Source organism: Hemitrygon akajei, chromosome 14, assembly GCF_048418815.1.
Source record: "Hemitrygon akajei chromosome 14, sHemAka1.3, whole genome shotgun sequence".
Lineage (NCBI taxonomy): Eukaryota > Metazoa > Chordata > Chondrichthyes > Myliobatiformes > Dasyatidae > Hemitrygon > Hemitrygon akajei.
Window position 1 is genome coordinate 95,283,806 of NC_133137.1, and position 14,492 is coordinate 95,298,297.

General features: G+C 41.6%; 1 protein-coding gene across 4 annotated transcripts in view; it reads right to left on the reverse strand.

Moving 5' to 3' along the window:
• Nucleotides 1-8,288, reverse strand: part of LOC140738810 (plexin-B2-like) — a 242,601-nt gene extending 234,313 nt beyond the window's left edge. Inside the window, exon 1 of one of the 4 annotated variants that reach the window (XM_073066680.1) lies at nt 7,697-8,288. The gene's annotated coding sequence lies outside the window, so the exon portion shown is untranslated. The other 3 variants (XM_073066682.1, XM_073066679.1, XM_073066683.1) reach the window with 3 other exon arrangements.
• Between the last annotated feature and the right edge of the window lie 6,204 nt (nt 8,289-14,492).

Consider the following 14,492-nt stretch of genomic DNA (forward strand, 5'->3'; position numbering starts at 1 on the left):
AGGTTGATACCATTCTTCTCAGCATTTTCAAAATGTTATCAAGTTGCATAGAAATCCAAACAGCATTGAACATTTGTTTCCCCAGGAGAAAAGTAACTCCTCAGAATTGGTAATAATACTCAAATTTAATACCATTTATCTCAGTGAAATCCTCTTTCTCTTAGTTCAAAAGGAGCTGAGAAACAGCTAATACTTGTCACTGTATTTCAATGTTAAAATATATATTTATCCATCGTAGGAACAGGAAAACGACATCCAATCTCTTCAAACACGAGGAAATCTGCAGATGCTGGAAATTCAAGCAACACACACAAAATGCTGGTGGAACGCAGCAGGCCAGGCAGCATCTATAGGGAGAAGCACTGTCGACGTTTCAGGCCAAGATCCTTCATCAGGACTAATCTCTTCAGTCATTTTAACACACTCATTTTGATTAGTAACTTAGTCATCTTGGCTTTGTAAGTCAAAGAACTTGTACTATAAGTGAAATTTTCAATTGATCCCCAGCCTTGACTGTATTATAAGCGGAAGAACTTATCAGATGTCAATTACTTCTCTAAATATCACACCAAGCTGAATCCTGCCCAGTTATTCTGGATTTCCTCACAAAAAGCAGCAGCTTCTTCAACTTTCAGAATCACAATCAGCTTTGTTATCACTGACATGTCATGAAATTTGTTATTTTGCAGCAGCACAGTGCAATACATAATGAAATTATTATATCCCTATATCCCTTGATCTTCCATACAGGGTACAACACCAATATAGTCTTGAGAGCTTTTGGTCCAGACACATGATCCGTGTGTGCAAAACTAAAATATTTCTGCATTTTGTCTCCAAATTATACGTGTAAAATCTGGTTCTGAGAACACCATGTTGCAGTAGGGGGCACATGGCACCATTTTTCCTTCCTCAGTTACTACACATACAGAGTTGTTTTCTGGAAACAAAATATGATTATGATTATTCCTGAAGCACCTTGCACATCCTGGAAGCACATCATGTATTTCCAGCTGCAAATTGTGCTTAAACCAATAGCTCATTTTCAGATCACACTGAAACATGTATTACTGATGTACACCCATCATGACAAAATGCAACGGATGTTTAATATAATCACATTTTTTTGCAGTAAAGTAAAAGGGAGCCTCCCTAAGCAACCCGTCTCTGGCATCCTTGAATTTACTTATTTTAAGCCTCCTAGTCCACAGGGCCCCCTCTCCTCTCTCACCAACCACAACCCACCACCAACACTATCCTGACAGCTCCCAACTTACAGGCTCCTATTCACAGTTCCCCTAAACTCCCAAGCCTCTAATAGGCTGCTTTCACCACCTAGCTCCTGCACACCATCAAGCTACAACCAAAATTAAACTATCACTTTTCTTTGCATGGTTTGTGATGTCAATGGCTTCAACATCTCGCAAGAATGGATTTATGTGTAATCATTAAAAGAAGTTATTGACTGGTACTAATGAGCCATCAAACTTGCACAAGCAATCTGCACAACATTGAAACATTGACCAGAAATAGACCAAGTTTATTGCACACATGAAAATCAGAATCAGGTTTAATATCACTAGTACATGTTGTGAAATCTGTTAACTTTGCAACAGCAGTATAATGCAATACATGACAAAAGAAAAAAAACTGTAAATTACAGGAAGTGTGTATATATGTTGAATTAAATAAGTAGTACAAAAATAGAAATAAAAAAAGTGTTTGTGGGTTCGATGTCTACTTAGGAATCGGATGGCAGTGGGGAAGAAGCTGTTCCTGAATCATTGAGTGCGTACCTTCAGGTTTCTGTACCTCCTTCCTGATGTTAGTAACGAGAAGAGGGCATGTCCCCGGTGATGGGGGTCCTTAATAATGGACAGTGACTTTTTGAGACATTGCTCCTTGAAGATGTCCTGGATATTAAGTATGTAAAGCTTCATAAAGATACAGCAGCTTTGAAATTTGGTTCTTTCTTCTTGACCCCAACATTGCACACATGCAAAAATGAAATTCTACACAACATGGTTGTTTTGTATGGTACTGAAAGTGACATTAATATCACTCCTGGGAATCAACAGAAATAAATCTGTATTCATGAACATGAAGAGGAAGGGAAGAGACACCAATACTAAACCAACTTACCATACAGTTTCAACCACTATAAGTATTCATGTGTGGATCAGTTAAAAATAAAGTGACCAACTTCCCCAAAAGTAGAATTGCAATGCTTTTTCTGATTTGAGCTACATTTGCAGAAGAGACTAAGAGAAGATCATCAAACCACACATCGTGATAGGCTGTACCATGCCATACACAGAGGAAAACAGGCAGGATAATCTACAACTTGAAACATTATCTGTTCCTCTTTCTATACTTGTTGTCTGAACTATATCTGTTTCAGATTTCTACAATCTGATTTCCAGCCCGTCTCACTTGCTTGGTATTCTTATCTGGCCTAAGATGAAGCACCCTCTACCATCATCCCTGACCACAGATATTCATTCATCTCCTATTCCCTGTTGCTCCCCCAACACCAACTTCCATATAATAGATTGAGACCTAGCGGACTTGATATGTTAAATAAAATTAGTGACATTTCAATCCATCTATTAGAACAAAAATGTTTACAATAGAACTTACAGTAATTTCCATTTAGCAAAGCAACATATTTTATATGGCTAAAGCAAATTATACCAACTTAGGAGACCAATGAAAATAAATAATGTGTATCACTGAGTTACAATTGTTATTACTAGTGTGAACTACTTGTCAAAAGCTGATTCTTAAAACTTGACAACATCAAATAAAATTAAATTTTTAAAAGTGAACTTTTGTTCTTACAGTGTGGCAGAGCACCTTACACATGACCCCCACCCCCCCCCCCCCCCAGACTGAACAGTCATCACACAAACTCCACAAATGTACAGATGCAGACCTCAAGAACACCATCACAGGAACTTATCAAGGGCAAAATAGGCATTCTTGCACAAAACAAATAAAAATGAAGTCATTTTTCTACTCCTTTATTACATCTAATTCCAAACTAGAGCAAACAGAGAGTTGTCATGAATTGTGATACAGCAATCAAAATAATTTTAATATCTGCACAGGCGAGGGAAGGCCCCACTTACAATTTACTATATGATAATAGATTGACAAACCATTAAAATCAGACTCTGATTATGTTTGGCAATAAGATAGCAAGAGGCAGGCTGCCAGCCACCAAGTCCAATACAGGAAAAGTGGAAAATAAAAAAGACAAGTTATTTTAATCAACTAAATACAAATCCTAGATGCCCAAAACAGTTTAAAATGTCATGAGCTAGGAAAAGTAAATGCTTGACCTTCAAGACTTGGTATGTCCAAAAAAGCACCCACAAGTTCAAATTGTTAATAAATAATAACTAACAATGTATAGGAAATGAAAGATTTTGCAAAACACAGAGTCACTGAATTTACCAGAAAAAAAAGATGCCCAGTCAATGTGTTGGGTGGGCAGAAGGCGGGGGGGGGGGTGGGGGGGGATCTCAGACAAGGGTATTTATATTTCTAAAAGGAAGTCAAATAAAAATAAAATTACCAAACCAACATGTCTCATGAGAAATTGAAACAGCATCTTAGCAGAGGGTATGGAGTCAGTGGAATTTTACAAAGCAATTGTTCAAGGATGAACTAGTAAACCGATATCTGCGCACATTCAAAATAGTTTCAGACATATCTCCCTAACAGCTACTGAATTATAAAGTACAGCAGAAACAACATGCTAAATCTGTATTTCAAATAAAATAATGAGCAAACTTTTGTATGAAAGCTAGCTTCCTTTTAAATGCCTGAGGGGGTGGTGTGTGTGCAAGGATGTGCACAGGGCAGTGAGTAAGAGATGCATTCTAATAAATTCAGCAAAATTAAGTTCAAGCAGAACATAAAGTACAAACTGGTCAGTTGGAATCAGAATCAGGTTTAATATCACCTGCATATGTCATGAAATTTGTTAACTTTGCAGCAGTAGTACAATGTAATACACAATGAATAAACAAACAACTGAATTGAAGCAACACACACAAAATGCTGGTGGAACACAGCAGGCCAGGCAGCATCTATAGGAAGAAGCACTGTCGACGTTTCAGACTTGACTAAATGGTCCTGACGAAGGGACTTGGCCCTTTTGTGTGTGTTGCTTGAATTACCATCATCTGCAGATTTCCTCGTGCTTGCTCTAACTGAATTAAAGTATATATATGTTAAATAGTTAAGATAAATAGTGCAAAAAACAGAAGTTCTTAAAAAAAGTAATGAGGTAGTGTTCATGGGTTCAATGTTCATTTAGGAATCAGATGACAGAGGGGAAGAAGCTGTTCCTGAATCACTGAGAGTGTGCCTTCAGGCTTCTGTACCTCCTACCTGATGGTAACAGTGAGAAAAGGGCATGCCCTGTGTGGTGGGGGGTCCTTGATGGTGGAAGCTGCCTTTCTGAGACACTGCTTGCATGAAGATGTCTTGGATACTATAGAAGCAAAGTAGACTGCAAAGTTTATATAATTTAAGGTTAAAATGAGGAAAGTTCAGTAAGCTTGAGTGTGACGAATAGCTGGATGATTCCAGACGTGCACATTATTTGGATGGCAGTGTTGGTAGGGTAAGAAAGAGGATTATGTCAAGAACGTTTCAGCTTACGGTTAGAACCACAAGCACGTCTAATTACAACAACCTGGATGGATCCAGAAGCTCTATTGAAATTGGTCTAGTTTACAAATGAAAATGGAAATTTACTGGTTGGAATTGTGAAATTGCAAGCTCAGAACACGGTATGCAGGCAACAGTTGTCAAGAGCCAGCAATGCAAGAAGCACTGTTGAGGGCATCAAAATACCCAAAGAAAATATAAAACAGACCCAGGAGTCTGAGTAAATCTGTCGTAACAGATCTAACTAACATGAAGCAGTGTCAGCAAAAGCAATAATATGTTAAACCAATTAGCCGAGATAGGAAAATGCTACAAAGAGCACATTCAAGGATTGAAAACCATGCCACAAAGGACCACAAGCCATATATGAGTGAGTAATGAAGAATTAACTGCAAACTGAGAACTTGGTATTTTTCAGTTTTGAAAGCCAGTTTAATCTAAAATAAATACCCAATATACCATCTCAAAATGCTTTATTTTATATACAAACTGCAGGCATAGATAGAAGGTGAAAGCAAAAGGAATTTTTTTGAAAATCAACTGCACAACTAAGTTGTGTGGAAGAGAAGGGAATTCTTGCTGTTCTGTCTAATGTAGCAGATCTCAAGTTATCTAAAGCATTTCAAAACCAATAAAGTACCTTTGAGGTGTGATGTTTGTCAGGATACAGGAAACCGCTGATTTTTACACAACAGGATCTCACAGACAGCAAAGGTATAAGGGCCAGATAAGTTATTCTAATAATATTGGTATTGAATAAATATTAATCAAGGTTCAAGATCATCTGAGAAGTCATGGTTTTCAAAACAGTGCCACGGGATCGTCTAAGTTCATTCAATAAATCAGACAAAGTCTAATTTTAGATTACCATCTAAATGGTTGCACCTCAGCAGTGCACTGCACTGGGATACCTGGTGAGAATTTTGGTGTTCAAGTCTCTGCATTCGATTTTCTAACATCCAGTTCAGAGGGAATAAATAAGTGCTTCACAACTCTTTCACACAGAAAGATGTTTTCTCTTTATCTCTTTCTGTCCAATTCTCCAGACACATCCAGATTTGTGTTAAGACCAAACTCATGTAAGCAAGGGCAGCAAGTAGCCAAGCGATTTCCCAGTGGGATTTCCCTCACTCCCTATAGTCATGTCTGGCCCTCTATACAGCCTCTTCCTGGAAGACACAATATTCGGTGATACCACGAATTCTACTGCATGCTAGATCAATGCAACACATGGATACAAACTGGATGTAACTTCACCAATGTCAGCATCCAAGACACAAGCAATATAATGCTAATTCATTACTGGAAGATTCACTGTTTTGCAATAAAATAATATTGGTAATCTCACAATACACAATCTTCTAATCAGGAACACTACCTAGAAATGACCGAAAATAATACGAATACGTCATGATTACTGTGATTTATATCTGTTAAGAGCTAGGCACACCATGGGCACATAAATTTCACAGAGGTCCTTATGAATCAATTTGTTTTCAAAAGAAATATAAAGTTCGCTAAAAATGCCACTAGAATACAAGTTCACACCAATTGTTATGCTTGTTTGACTAGTGACAAGATATTTTCTTCCTCAGTACACTTGATAGAACTTGTTGAAAATTACAAAAGAAAACGAATTCAACGTAGAAGCTCAATGGGAAAAATAACGAAAAAGTTTAAATATTGACTAAGAATTATTTTGTACAAAAAGTCGTCATTTATCCCATCTAGACTGTGCCAGCTCCTGGGAGAGCAATTCGCTCAGTCTTCTTCCAACACATACACCCCCTTGTACCTGTCCGATTCCTTTTCAAAGCCCTGATTGATTCTATTCCATCACCCTCCGGGCGGTGGGTTTTATTACCTGCTCATAACCCGCAAACTAAGTTCCTTGCGTGGTCAGAGAAACATATGAAAAACATTTATCTCCTCACTCGTGCCAGCAAAAGGCAAGCTTCCCACTGGGAGTAGGCTAGCCGCCTCCAACAATAAAGGCTGCATAAGACCACGGAATTTCTTTTCAATAGATGTTGTACGAAAGAGCTCTTCCATCAAAGGGTTAATACCAGAAAAGTTCTCGTCGGGATGCTGTGCAGAATTTAATTAGCTTTAGATTTTAATAATCGATTCTAAATCCTCAAAAACAAAAAACAAGATCACTAACCACACCCAACTATTGAATACCTCGCGTTACCATAAACACCGCGAAGAGCTGATGCAAACGTATTTTCCTTAATAACAACCAGCCGTACCGTACACATTTGACACATTCCTCAGCTGGAAATGTTAACACTTGGGGAGGGGGGGGGGCATTGAAAAGATCCATCGAACATTAGCGATACACACCCAGCAAAGAACGGTTAAAGGCCATCCTGACGTCGGGTTCAAACTTGCAACCAGCCACTCGGAGCTCACCAACTCCCTTTCTGTTCTCAGTTTGCTGCCATTCGTCCCTTAGTTGCCCAGTTTGTTTCCCCCCCAAACACAAAGGAGGGAGGGACGCGTCAACAAGACTGAGCGGTTGTTCGGCTCTCTTGTTAGGGCTGGGCTCGCAGACAGGAGTCGGATTCATCGGAAGCCACGACTCCCCTAAGCAATCCCTTCAAAAACCAATTGAACTGTGGCAAATACAAGCTTTTCTAAGCCTCGCTTCCCTCGACAGCCCTTCGGCACAATGCAACAAGGCAGCAGCCTGAGAAGTTGCAACCTCTAAAAGTTCAAAGCCCAATCCGCGATCGCGCCCCAACTTCATTTAACTTTTCTCCGCGTTCCTTCCGTTTAATCTTTTGATAAAAACCACCTGGGAAGGAGGGAGGGGTGAGGAAGAAAGAATTACACAGAGCAACAAAAAATAATCGATCTACTTGCTAAAGCCGAGATAGTTTACCTTTAATATCGGCGTGAGGCTCAACCGGAGAGACTGGAGGAAGGTGACTAACTCACATGACTCGGTGTTTAATCCAGCGGAGAGAGAGAGAGGGATAGACAGAAAGGGAGGGGTGGAAAGACTCACCTGTGGGCGATGCACATATCCGCTCTGAGTAACAACGAGGAACAGGAAGCGGAATCGTCCGATTCCTTGCGAATAATGAGGAGGAGAATGCCTCCCATCGCCTCGCGGCCAGGGCAGAGAAGCCGAGGTCGCGGCGCACTGCTCGGCGAGCCCCTTTGTTGTTGAAGGACGGCTGCCAGGCGAGCGAAACTCGGTACTTTTTACGCTGGCGGTAGAAATGCCACACGAGCGGAGGGAATGCTTTCCCCGCCACCCGCTCCAGTCCGATCCTTGGCACAAGTTGACGTCTGGCCCGCCGGCGCTTTGTTGCGATTGTAGCTCTCGTCGAGAATGACTGGATTAAAGTGCGCACACACACACACAGGCTCGCACTCCAACCAGCTAAATGTGTGTTTATTCTCAATTAATTTATCTTTCAAGGTTTTTTAAAAAGCAGAATAAAAATGGCTTTTCTTCTCTTACCCCGATCTTCCCCAGAGCCCTTCACTATGTGGTCGGTTATTTTGGTTCCGAGACGGAATCGACGTGAGTTTTTCGGGGGATCTGAGGATTAGTGGAAGTTCATACGTGAAATGAAGGGGTGATCCAGTAAATGGTTTGAATTACAAATTGAGGAGGAGGGGTTTGGCTTTCCCCGCGAGTAATCTGGGAGTGCGTGGGCGTTCAGTGTAGCGCTGGTCAGAGTACACTTGGATATTTGCGCTGTGGACGTCGCTGCCATTGCCGGTGCTTATCATCTGTCCCTTTGTCCCTGAATTGAGGAAGCAGTTAATTATCAACATTATTGGCCGAGTAGGAGCAGGCAGGCCTCAGCTCTGCTTGAACACTCGAGCCCCGTCGGTTCCTGTTGCATAGCCGCCCCATGTTGCCAGGTACCTGGTCGTAGCAGAATACCTGGCCTATATTCTGACCTCCAACCACACGTTCTTCATCCCTGACTTTGAAGATCAAGACTTCAGGCCTGCTCCAAACTTGCAGTTTACTGGACAGCAGCAATCCCTGCCCTATATGCTTCTAAGATCTGGGTAACTTACAGTAGGTAGCTCAAAGTAATTGAAAGATAATAGTCATACAGCATCTGACACAACTGATTCATGCCTACCAAGTTTCCCGCCTAACTAATCCCTTATACTCATGTTTGGCTCTTTTTTTTCTCTAAACCTTTCCTATTCATATACTGTACCTGTTAATGTATCTGCCTTTCCTCTGGCAGCTCATTCATTTACCGACTACTGTTTGGGTGAATGAGTCGCCCCCTCAGGTCCCTATTAAATCTCTCACCTCTAACCCATTCCCCTTAGCTCCTGATTCTCCAATCCTAGGCACAGGATAGAGCAAATTCATCCTATCTATGTATATACCTATAAGATAACCCCTTATTCTCCAATTAATAAAATCTTAACCTGCTTAACATTTCTCTGTAACTCAATCGCAGCATCATCCATGTAAATCTCTTCATTCCTTCCAGTTTAATGACATCATCCCTACAGTAGGGTGATCAAAACTGAATACAATATTCCAAATGAGGTGTCGCCGAGGTGTAACTACAACATAATGTCCTAGCTTCTATATTCAGTGCCCTGAATGATGTAGACAACCATGTCAAAAACATTCTTCATCACCCTGTCTACCTGTGACACCGCTTTCAGAGAACCATGTACTTGTACTTCCAGCTCCTTTTGTTCTACAGCACTCCCCAGGACACTAATATTCACTGTGAAAGTCCTACCCTCATTTGTCTTTCCAAAACGCAACACTTTGCACTGATTCAAATTAAACTCCACTTGCCATTCCTTGGCCCACTTAGCCAGCTGATCATGATCCCTCTGTAAACACTGATAACCATCTTTGCTGTCAATGATACCACCTATTTTAGTGTGATTTGTAAATTCTGATCCAAGTTACTGATTTAGATGGCAAACAGCAATTCCTGCCAAATGCTTCTAAGACCTGAATGCCTTACAGTGGGCAGGTCAAGGTAATTGAAAAGTAATGATAGAGTCATTATATGGAGCCAGTGATCATTAATGGAGAATGTGTGGAGCAGGTTAAGACCTACAAGTATCTGGGAGTACAGTTAGACGAGAAGCTAGACTGGACTGCCAACACAGATGCCTTGTGCAGGAAGGCACAGAGTCGACTGTACTTCCTTAGAAGGTTGGCGTCATTCAATGTCTGTAGTGAGATGCTGAAGATGTTCTATAGGTCAGTTGTGGAGAGCGCCCTCTTCTTTGTGGTGGCGTGTTGGGGAGGAAGCATTAAGAAGAGGGACGCCTCACGTCTTAATAAGCTGGTAAGGAAGGCGGGCTCTGTCGTGGGCAAAGGACTGGAGAGTTTAACATCGGTAGCTGAGCGAAGGGCGCTGAGTAGGCTACGGTCAATTATGGATAACTCTGAACATCCTCTACATAGCACCATCCAGAGACAGAGAAGCAGTTTCAGCGACAGGTTACTATCGATGCAATGCTCCTCAGACAGGATGAAGAGGTCAATACTCCCCAATGCCATTAGGCTTTACAATTCTACCGCCAGGACTTAAGAACTTTTTAAAAGCTATTATTAATGCTTTTTGAGATAGTGATTTAGATGCATATCTTATTTTTTACTGAGTTAAGTATTGTATGTAATTAGTTTTGCTATAACAAGTGTATGGGACATTGGAAAAAAGTTGAATTTCCCCATGGGGATGAATAAAGTATCTATCTATCTATCTATCTATCTATCATTTGTCACCTGTCCCTTTGTCCTGGAATTGAGGAAGCAGTTAACTATCAACATGCACAGAGCCCTGGGGAATAACACCATGCACAGGTCTCCAAACCAAGAAACAACTTACCACCATCATCCTCTACTTAGCCCATAAAACCATGAGACATAGGAGTAGATTAAGGCCAGTCAGCCCATCAAGTCTGCTCCACCATTCCATCATGGGTGATCCCAGATCCCACTCAACCCATACACCTGCCTTCTTGCCATGACCTTTGATGCCCTGAGTGATCAGGAAATGATCAACTTCTGCCTTAAATATACCCACAGACTTGGCCTCCACTGCAGTCTGTGGCAGAGCATTCCACAGATTCACTACTTTCTGTCTAAAAAAAATTCCTTCTTACCTCTGTTCTAAAAGGTTGCCCCTCAATTTTGAGGCTGTGCCCTCTAATTCTGGATACCCCCATCATGGAAAATATTCTCTCCACATCCACCCTATCTAACCCTTTCAACATTTGGTAGATTTCAATGAGATCCCACCTGCATTCTTCTAAATTCCAGTGAGTACAGACCCACAAAAGTATGTTCCAGTCTTGCTGAGATGCAGTCCTGCCAGTTAGTATAAGACCTACCTCCCTCAGAACAAATTCTAATTTCTAAGAAATCTAAAGCCCACTGTCTGGCAACTTTTGATGATTATTTTCGAGGTTCTGATTTTTAACCGTAATTCCTAGCTTCTGACAAGGTCACATTCTTAAAGGGAGCAGGTAGACAGTGTACAGTCCGCCTGTGGCCATTCCCACAGGCATAGGTACACCCTTTAGATACTTTGTGGGGGGAGTGGGTAGATGACCTTTCAGAGGCCAGAAGGATTAGTCAGATTAGTGGTACTGTGCCTGGTACTTAGTCAGAAAGGGGAAGGATGAATTCAGAGACTGATAATGATAGGGATCTCAATAGTTGGGGGCATAGATAAGATGCTTTTGTGGCCACAGCTGAGACTTCAGGTGTATTGTCTCACTGGTGTCCGAGTCAAGGACGTGTTGTAACAGGTGCAGGGTTTTCCAAGAGGGGAGGTGATCAGCCAGAAGTTGAGCTTTATATAGGGATGATGAGATAAGCAGGAGAGATGAAGTCGTGCAAAGACATTTTAAGGAGCTAGGTAGAAAATTAAAAAGCAGGACTTCCAGGGTTATAATTTCAGGGTTACCACCCATGCTGCTTGCTGGCGAGGTGAGAAACGGCTACATAAAGCAGTTCAATAAGTGGCTAAGAAGCTAGTGCAAGGTGGGGGGCTTCACATTACTGGATGATTGGGCTTTCTTCTGGGGCAGTTAGCCCCTGTACAGACAAGGTGGTTTGCAGTTGAATTGGAGGGGAACCAATAGTGGGAGGTGTTGGCACGTGGCCGAGTGGTTAAGGTGTTAGTCTAGTGATCTGAAGATTGCTAGTTCAAGCCTCAGCTAAGGCAGGGTGTTGTATCCTTGAGCAAGGCACTTAACCACACATCGCTCTGCAATGACACCAGTGCCAAGCTGTATCAGCCCTTGATCTTCCCTTGGACAACATCGGTGTCTTGGAGAGGGGAGACTTGCAGCACGGGCAACTGCTGGTCTTCCATACAACCCTGCCCAGGCCTGCGCCCTGGAAACTTTCCAAGGCGCAAATCCATGGTCTCTCGAGACTAACAAATGCCTATATATCTATATATAATAGTGGGAGGTCCCAGTGCTACTTGGAAGGGTTTAAACTAGAGTGACAGGGGGATGGGAACCACAACAACAGTACAACAGATGGTAGGGTTGAAAACAACAAAGATGAGAACTCAGACCAAAAGGAAGGACAAGAAGGGACAGCCTAATAAAGGTGGTTGGACTGATGGGCTGATATATGCTTATTTGAATGCCAGGAGTATTATAGGTAAAGAGGAAAACATTTGGAACTTGGATCAGCATATGGGAATTACAACGTTGCCATTACAGAGACCTGGTTTTGTGAGGGACAGGAATGGCAGCTCAATGTCCCTGGGTTTCATTGTTCACCGTAAAAGAGGTGGAGCAGTTGCACTATTGGTAAGGGAGAATTTCACAACAGCACCCAGAGACGACACATTGGAGGGTTGATTGACAGAAACCATTTGGGTGGAGCTCAGAAATAAGAAAGATGCTAATGGGCCCCCAAATCACCACTGAGAGGTGAAGGAACAGATATAAACCATAAGACCATATGACGCAGGAGCAGAATTAGGCCATTTGGCCCATCGAGTCTGCTCTGCCATTCAACCATGGCTGATCTTTTTCTCCCCTCCTCAGCCCCATTCCCCGCCTTCTCCCACTGACCTTTGATGCCATGTCCAATCAAGAACCGATCAGTCTCTGTCTAATATGTAGACAGATTATGGAAAGGTGCAGAAACAATATGGCTGTCATAGTCAGGGACTTTAACTTCCCCATGATTGATTAGAACTTCCTTCATACAAGAGGCTTAAATGTGGCAGGATTGCTTCTGTACATCCAAATGGGGAATTTTAAACAGTGTGTGGGAGAGCCCGTTTAGAGAAGAAAACACACTGGAACTAGTTTTGGGAAATGATCCAGGCCGGCATGGTAGCGGAGCAGGTAGAACAACATTTTACAGCTCAAACTGTAAGACAGGGGTTCAGTTCCTGCCTTTGTCTGTAAGGAGATTACACATTCTCCCCTGAGCCATGTGGGTTTCATCCGGGTGCTTCAGTTCCCTCTCACATCCCAAAGATGCACAAGTTAGTGATAGTAAGTTGTAGGCATGCTTCCGTTGGGGCCAGAAACATGGCAACACCTGCGGACTACCCCCGCTACGTCCTCGATGTAAACAATGCTTTCCAATGTACATATGACAAGTATAGCTAATCTCTGATTCATTGGAATAGTGACCACGACTCACTATGTTTTAAGATATTATGCTCGGGGTAAAATTGGATCTTGCGGGAAGGTACTAAGTTGGGGGAGGGCCAATTATTACAGGGTAAGACAGGAAGTAAGGGGTGTTGATTGGGACCAGTAGCTGTTTGACGTTTAGTATAATTTGGCATCAAGATTGGCACAACTCTGTAGGCTGAATGGTTTGTCCAGTGCTATACTATTCTTTGTCTTATGTTAATACCTGTAGTATGTCACTCATCGTGGTATAGATTGTAACTGTTTACTCTCACCTCATCAGAATTTTCTGCAGCCTCTAAGAGACGTCCTTGACCATGATATGAAGGAGTCAACTGTTGTGGTACAAGAGCTAGCTATCTAGCCACATAGCTATTGAATCTCTTACTTCTGTAACATTCCCATTCATTTTTCTCCAACCCCTTACAGCCTTGTCACTTGCAGTGGTATTATTTTCTCCAGTATTAAGAGCTGAATATCGAGGAGACTTCCACTTGCTTACCCATTTATTATCTATGCCTTTCTGCTTGCATATTTACAAACATTAGTAGATTGTGGATTCATTAAATCCTGAAATACGTTTTCTACACAACCCACAGCCTCATGAATTCACTGCAGTGACTCCAGTTGCTGCTCCAACTCCTAAATATGGATTTTTAGCTTCTCCATTCAAGTACATTTCTATAGGACTTGAGAAATCCTCTGCATTTCTACTAAACACAGATTGTGCCTCTATGTACTAAAACAAGAGTAAAAAATCCAATAATTATCTACGGTCAGCACTTTCTTAACAGTAGGCTGATTATTCAATTAATTAATTGTTACCTTCTGAAGATGATTTAATTATATTTATTTTCAGCATAGAACATTATGTACACCGTGGTAGCATAGCAGTTAGCACAACACACTTACAGCTCAGGATGTCGGAGTTTGGAGTTCAATTCTGGCACTGTCTGTAATGCCTTTGAACATGTGGGTTTCCTCTAGGTGCTCTGGTTTCCTCCCACAGTCCAAAAACAAATCTGTTAGTAGGTTAATTGGTCAGTATAAATTGTCCTGTGATTAGACTAGGGTTAAATAGGTGGGGTGCTAGATGGTGTGGCTCATTGGGCCAGAGGGACCTGTTTTACACTGTATCTCTAAATAAAATAAATAAATAACTTGTATATTCC